The sequence below is a fragment of the Sciurus carolinensis genome, chromosome 18 (assembly GCF_902686445.1).
Source record: "Sciurus carolinensis chromosome 18, mSciCar1.2, whole genome shotgun sequence".
NCBI classification, from domain to species: domain Eukaryota; kingdom Metazoa; phylum Chordata; class Mammalia; order Rodentia; family Sciuridae; genus Sciurus; species Sciurus carolinensis.
The window spans coordinates 33,464,567-33,472,797 of NC_062230.1; the positions used below are offsets into that span (position 1 = coordinate 33,464,567).

At 42.9% G+C, this 8,231-nt stretch overlaps 1 pseudogene; it reads left to right on the plus strand.

The window, feature by feature from the left end:
* The first annotated feature begins 903 nt into the window (after positions 1-903).
* On the plus strand, positions 904-2,548 carry LOC124970596 (solute carrier family 2, facilitated glucose transporter member 3-like; annotated as a pseudogene).
* The last annotated feature ends 5,683 nt before the right edge of the window (positions 2,549-8,231 follow it).

Here is an 8,231-nt window from a genome sequence, read left to right on the forward strand (position 1 = left end):
CTGGAACATCGGTCATCCTGACCGTGACTGAGACGTTCCTGTGGAGGTGACCGTGGAGCTGCCTCGTCTTCCACGACAGCGGAGCTGCCCCGTGTGCCTCCCGCCTAACACGTGTTCGCCTGGTCTGCAGACTGTGACCTCCCCACCCTCCTTGCCTTCGACCGTCCTTGCCATCAGGACTGTGGCCGCAGGGAGTTCCCCAGCGAGATCTCCTGAGCTGTCTTCCTGACTGACCTCTGGGAGTCACATAGGAGTGGACCTTAGGAATGGGTCTCAGTAAGGAGTGAGTCTTGCTTATTCGGGGCTTATATAATGTAGTGATTAAGTAATGTGTGATATTGGTGTGACTAGAGTTAAGATGACTCTAATACTTGTGTGATTAGCATCAAATAAAAGCCAATTGACTTTGGACCAAATTTATTCTCATTGACTCCTCCTTGCTGCTCATGACACAAGGTAAAAATAGCTTCTCCAGCCCTCCCTTCCAAAGGCTTGTGAGTACTGAATTCTCTGTGCTTAGTACCACGACGCCTGAGATCTCCCGTGGTTTTTTATGTCTGAACCTTGACTGATAGACTTCCCCAGTTCTGTTTCCTCACCTATGAAGTAAAATTACTAGTGATGCACGAAACAGTAAAAAGTAACTCCTTAGAACTATTGCATGGGTTGAATCATAAGGACTAAATCCACATAAAGCGCTCAATAGAGTATTGAACACACAGTAGGCGCCCAATGTTTACTTTCTTTTTTTAAAGGGCTATTCACAAGATTACCAAATTGGCACTACCAACTCCCAAGTTCATTCTACCTTTTCCCTAACGTGTGATCAATATTTCTCCCTTGAAAATACACGCACATGAGAGATGCTGTATTGGTGAGAGTGAGTGCCGATCGCTACTGAAGACCTGAAGAGAACTTGGCTGCCGAGAAGGACATTTTGAAGGTTTTGTTGGCTGGAAGAGGTGTCTCTGGAATTCCATCCCTAGATCTTTCTTCGGGATTTGAAGAAAACTAAATTAGGACCATGGGGACACAGAAGGTGACCCCATCTCTGATCTTCGCGATCTCTGTTGCTACCATCGGCTCTTTCCAGTTTGGCTACAACACTGGAGTCATCAACGCTCCTGAGACTATCAAAAAAGACTTTCTCAACTACACTTTGGAAGAGAGGTTAGAAGACCTTCCCAGTACGACATTGCTCACAAGCCTTTGGTCCTTGTCTGTGGCCATCTTCTCTGTTGGTGGTATGATGGGCTCCTTTTCAGTTGGACTCTTTGTCAACCGCTTTGGCAGGCGCAATTCAATGCTTATTGTCAACCTGTTGGCCATTGCTGGTGGCTGCCTCATGGGGTTCTGGAAGATTGCTGAGTCAGTTGAGATGTTAATCCTGGGTCGCCTGATTATTGGCCTTTTCTGCGGACTCTGCACAGGTTTTGTGCCCACGTACATTGGAGAAGTGTCACCCACTGCTCTGCGGGGTGCCTTTGGCACTCTCAACCAGCTGGGGATCGTCATTGGGATTCTGGTGGCTCAGATCTTTGGTCTGGAATTTATCCTGGGCTCTGAAGAACGGTGGCCTGTGCTGCTGGGCTTAACAATCATTCCAACTATCCTACAAAGTATAGCCCTTCCATTTTGCCCTGAAAGTCCTAGATTCTTGCTCATTAACAGAAAAGAAGAGGAGAATGCTAAGAGGATCCTCCAACGGTTGTGGGGCACACAGGATGTGAACCAAGATATTCTGGAGATGAAAGAAGAGAGGGTTAGAATGTCACAAGAAAAGCAAGTCTCTGTGCTGCAGCTCTCTAGATTGTCCAGCTACCAACAGCCCATCCTCATTTCCGTCGCGCTCCAGCGCTCCCAGCAGCTCTCTGGGATCGATGCTATGTTCTGTTACTCAACAGGAATCTTCAAGGACGCAGGTGTTGAGGAGTCAATGTATGCCACCATTGGAGCGGGTGTGGTTAACACTATTTTCACTGTAGTTTCTCTGTTTCTGGTGGAAAGGGCAGGAAGAAGGACTTTACATATGATAGGCCTTGGAGGGATGGCTGTGTGTTCCATCACCATGACTATTTCTTTGTTATTGAAGGATGAGTATGATTCAATGAGCTTTGTCTGTATCACAGCTATCTTGGTCTATGTGGCCTTCTTTGAGATTGGACCAGGCCCCGTTCCGTGGTTTATTGTGGCTGAACTCTTTGGACAGGGACCACGCCCAGCTGCCATGGCAGTGGCTGGCTGTTCTCACTGGACCTCCAACTTTTTAGTTGGACTGCTCTTTCCCTCAGCTGCAGTCTATTTGGGAGCCTATGTTTTTCTTGTCTTTGCACTTTCCTCATTATGTTCCTGATCTTCACCTTCTTCAAAGTCCCTGAGACCCGAGGCAGGACTTTTGAGGATATCACCCGGGCCTTTGAAGGGCAGGTTAATGAGTCCAATAGATCTGGGAAAGGCTCCGTGGTGGAGATGAACAGCATCCCACCTATTAAAGAGAACACCACCAATGTCTAGTCAGACCTCCTTCCACCTCCCTCCCAACATAGAAAGCAACCGCTCCCTGAATAGGGAGAGAAGCTTCATCAGGATGAACCCAGGACTGCTTCTGAATGCTGCTACTTGATTCCCTACTCATCCCACACACTCCTGAACACTCAGATGAACCCAGTGCTGGGGTTAGTCAGAACTTCAATGCTTTTTAAATACTTCATTTCTTGGACATTCTCTCCTGTTTAGGAGAGACCAAGTGAAACTACCTTCATTTCAGGAGGGATTGGCTGCTGGCATATGACAACTTTGCCAGTTCTTCTTCCCTTAGGTTCTGAGAATCGCCTCACTGGGACACATAGGGGTGCAGTTCCCCCAACATCAGACTTGTCAGGAAGCAGATATACATAGAATGTGGAGGGTTGTGGGGAATTTAACAAGAGCACCTTCCTCGTTTTCATACAGCTCTGAACAGCAAAGTCACTTGAGTTTTATTTATTTTATCTTCTGGTTTTATTGCATAAATATTTATTTTCTTAAGTATAAAGAAATTTTACCAAATAATGAAAACATAAGGAAATAAAGGTTAGAGGGAGGTGTTTAAAGAGAGGTTATAGGGCAAAGAAGAGAGGTTCTTATTAGAGAGGTTAAGGTACAAGAAGGAAGAATGGAGGAAGAAATGTTTGTTGGCGGAGGGTATGTGATATGGTGCCTTGAAGTCTGCATGTTGTCTAATGACAATGTGTTTCAGGTGGAAACTTAGTTTAATTTCTCAGAAGAGTCATGTGCCTGTATAAAAAAAGCTACTGGTTTCCTTTGGGACTCTTCTTTAAGATTGTAGTTTATAGTATTACTTGAAATCTAATGGTTACTAAGATGGGTATTATAGTTAATGGCGGTTGATGCGTTTTAATTTTGGATGGAGTCCAGAGAAGGGAGGGGTATTTGCAGAAAGCTTTCTTCCATTCCCAACCACTTCCTCAATCCAAACAACTCCTTCTCCTGATAGTGGACTCATGTTTTAAGTAACTCCATTACGGGGCTGGGGATACAGCTCAGTTGGTAGAGTGCTTGCCTTGTAAGCACAAGGCCCTGGGTTCAACCCCCAGCACCCCAAAAAAAAAAAAAAAAAAGTAACTCCATTACCTATCTGGTGGCAGAGCCCTCCAAATGAAAAACCTAAAAAAATTGGTTCCTGCTAGATGTTTAGTATTTCTCCATTTTGTTAAGGTTTTCTATGTTTTAACTTTTTTTAAAGGGATTCAAAGGAAAATGTTTATAGCTAACTTGGAATTTGTAACCTCAGCTCTGGGAAAGGTTTTTTTTTTTTTTTTTAAATGATTATCATCTAGTTTCAGTATGTTGTTGCTCTAAGGTCATGGCATGCCTGTCTGTGTCTGTTACATGTCAAATTACCCTTATTACCATGTTACCCTGACACGATATCAGGTACCCTTAGGGGACTTGAATCTTTCTGATAGACACATTTGAAATAGTATGAGTAAATGTGCAGTGTAGCCCACACTTGAGAATATCAATGTATGTGCACTGTCACTTTGCTCTGGTTGAAAGTAGTTTATTGTTTGTTCCTATAGCCTTCTTTGAATACATTGTATTAAAACTCATCCCTATGTACATAGGTAACACTGCCTCAGCTGGGTGGAACTTTAGATGCAGGTTCATCTGGCTATCTTTCCCTGTTGGAGTTGGGGAGAACTTCTACATCTTGAGATTGAGGATGTAGGGCTCAGCCTCACTACACATGGGAGGGACAATGGGAATAGGAAAGAGTGTAAGATCAGGGCATTTGACTCTTGGGGACGTTGGATATGGGGAGAAGCAGGCATTGTTTTAAGAGAAACAAAGGAGGACTTGATCCTAACTGGAGTGTTTCAGAGGGTTATACATGGTGAGATTTACTCCTGCCCCATACAGGTCCTGGACACCTCCACAACCATCTCCTAATTCCCCAGTGCATTTCTAAGTGGAGATTGACCCTGAGGACACACCCTCTTTTCCCTTTTCCATACGTTGCCTGATCCCCCCCTTGTCCCACGTTGGTGCTTACACGTCAGATCCTTTAGCCAAACCCTTGCGTATAACAGTATTTTATTCCCCAGTTCTCATCAGTCCCTCTGGTCATTGAACCTTTGGATGCAAACTCACATAACTATGGAGTAGCCCTTTGTTGGAAAAGGGGACTTCTCAGACTTCTGGCTCCTCTGTGAGTTGGCAGTTATGCAGAGTAGAACTTTTCCCACTTTTCAGTGACCAGGTTGTGAATATTTCCATATGGATTTTCTATGAATGTTATTGTGGTTCTTTGTTTTGAAATAAAAATTCTGAATGTACATATGATATCACAGGCTCATTTTCTTCGTTGTCTTTCTATTTGTAATATTAAAATCAGCTTTAAATCCTGAAAAAAAAAATACACACATAGCTAGGTAAGGTGGAACATGCCTGTAATCCCAGTGACCCAGGAGGCTGAGGCAGGAGCATCCCAAGTTCCCAGTCCCAACAACTTAGTGAGCACCTTGACAACTTAGCAAGATCCTGTCACAAAATAAAAAATAAAAAGGGCTGGTAAAGCACCAAGGGTTTAATCACCAGTGCCAAACACACACACACACACACACACACACACACACACACACACACAGCCACTGCTTTATCTATTGAGGAGTTCCAGCAGCCACAAGATGCTCTGTATCAAAAGAAATCAGGATTGCACAGAGTTCTCAGCACTGTGAACTATGAAAAACAACGCTGGGCTTAGGTTATTTATTGGTTTATTTGGGGGGTGGTGGGTAACTGGGGATTGAACTCAGGGACACATGGCCACTGACCCACATCCGCAGCCCTATTTTGTATTTTATTTAGAGACAGGGTCCCCCTGAGTTGCTTAGTGTCTCACTTTTGCTGAGGCTGGATTTGAACTCACAATCCTCCTGCCTCAGCCTCCCAAGCCACTGGGATTACAGGTGTGTGCCACCATGCCCGGCTGAGGCTTAGGTAATTTATTTTATATCTGTCTTTACTGGATATCTTTCAAAAGTCATGTGAAAAGTCTGGAAATACAGCAGTTGCAGAGAACAACAACTCCTGTGTGGACTTGTGGACCGTTGCCTCTGCTGGCCGACCCTTCTCATCTCTAGCCTCTCCAGAAGATGCCCTGTCATTTTAAGACTTTGGTAGTTGGTATTTGTGGATCCAACTATTTGGAAGAGCATTTCCCCCCTTCATTACCTGGTTAATACGTCTTAAATTCGAATCACTCCACCCTTACCCCCCTAGGAACGCTTATTATACTGTTGTTTCTTCCTTTTGCTCTTGAGCATCTTGAGCTGTGACTTGTCTGAGGTTGTGTGTGAAATAATATGGGTACTTAAAAGAGCGCCTATTCCATAGTACGTGCTTAGTAAAAATGTACAACTATTATAATCTGCACTGTGATGGAAAATTCAGACCTGGTTATAAAATGAAATTATAAGAACATTATGAAGAACCAATGCCTGGGAAAGGGTTCGTTCCCCTCCCCTTCTGTCAGCCTTTCTTCAGGAAACCTAATTAACCGTGGATCCCTACCTATTCGGTTGTAACTAACTGTCTCCAGGAGTCCCACTACTTCCTTTTGAAATGTAAACACCCCTGTGCCAGGTTTTCAAGGCCAGATTTCACAGATGCCTGTAAAAAGAGTGGTTCTTCTTATACTTTGTAACTTTCTGAACTCTGATATGTAGCCGCATCATTTAATTGGGAGGCCAATTAACCGCTGTCTAAACTCATAGGCTTAGTCCTTAGAGATATAGCCCGTGAGGAGGTGAACTCAAGTCATCGTGAGCTACTGCTGCCTGTGGTAAAGGTCACTTCATGATGCACTTGCAAGTCTTTGTTCTGCACTTGTGAACTACTTATCCTAAAATATCTATACATGTCTGTGGTTGTAGATCAAGAATTCAAAACCATCAATGTTGTAATGGTTAAGGAATAATGTCAGATTTCCTACAGAGTCTCCTGTAACCTCAGCTCGGGGGCCCAGAATTTGAGAGCACTAGCTCATCTGGTCCTCTGGTGAAATAAACCTGAGTTCTCCAACCCCGGGTGGTGCTTGGTCTCTTGCTCTGCGCAATATCCGTACCACCACAGCCCTCTTATGATCATTATAAATTCATTTTCATTATCTGATGCATAAGAGATGCCCAATAAAAGAAATTCATAAAAATAAATGCATCCAGAAAGTTTTTCAACATGTTATTTATTGTATCATATCCGCTAGCATACAAATTTTATTTCAAGATAAATTACGGATGGCAAAACAATCACTAATTGTGAATCCAACATTATAGAACATAAAGTTATTTTTTTTTATTGTAAACAAATGGGATACATGTTGTTTCTCTGTACATGGCGTAAAGGCATACCATTTGTGTAATCATAAATATACATAGGGTAATGTTGTTTGATTCATTCTGTTATTTTTTCCCTTCCCTCCCACCCCTCCCACCCCTCTTTTCTCTTTATACAGTCCTTCCTTCCTCCATTCTTGCCACCCTCCCTAACCCTAACTCTAATCCTAACACTAACCCCTCCCACCCCCCATTATGTGTCATCATCCACTTATTAGCGATATCATTCGTCCATTGGTTTTTTGAGATTGGCTTATCTCACTTAGCATGATATTCTCCAATTTCGTCCATTTGCCTGCAAATGCCATAATTTTATCATTCTTTATGGCTGAGTAATATTCCATTGTATATATATACCAGAGTTTCTTTATCCATTCATCAATTGAAGGACATCTAGGTTGGTTCCACAATCTGGCTATTGTGAACTGAGCAGCTATGAACATTGATGTGGCTGTATCTCTGTAATATGCTGATTTTAAGTCCTTTGGGTATAGGCCAAGGAGTGGGATAGCTGGGTCAAATGGTGGTTCCATTCCAAGTTTTCTAAGGAGTCTCCACACTGCTTTCCAGAGTGGCTGCACTAATTTGCAGCCCCACCAGCAATGTATGAGTGTACCTTTCTCCCCACATCCTCGCCAACACCTGTTGTTGCTTGTATTCTTGATAATCGCCATTCTAATTGGGGTGAGATAGAATCTTAGGGTGGTTTTGATTTGCATTTCTCTTCTCAACTAGAGATGTTGAACATTTTTCCATATGTTTGTTGATTGCTTGTACATCTTCTTCTGTGAAGTGTCTATTCATTTCCTTAGCCCATTTGTCGATTGGATTATTTGCATTCTTGGTGTAGAGTTTTTTGAGTTCTTTATAGATTCTGGAGATTAGTGCTCTATCTGAAGTATGATTGGCAAAGATTTTCTCCCACTCTGTAGGCTCTTTCTTCGCATTGCTGATAGTTTCCTTTGCTGAGAGAAAGCTTTTTAGTTTGAATCTATCCCAGTTATTGATTCTTGCTTTTATTTCTTGTGTTATGGGAGTCCTGTTGACGAAGTCTGGTCCTAAGCCGACATGTTGAAGCTCTGGACCTACTTTTTCTTCTATAAGATGCAAGGTCTCTGGTCTGATTCCGAGGTCCTTAATCCATTTTGAGTTGAGTTTCGTGCATGGTGAGAGATATGGGTTTAGTTTCATTCTGTTGCATATGGATTTCCAATTCTCCCAGCACTATTTGTTGAAGAGGCTATCTTTTTTCCATTGCATATTTTTTGCCCCTTTGTCTAGTATGAGAAAATTGTATTTATTTGGGTTTGTGTCCGTGTCCTCTATTCTGTACCA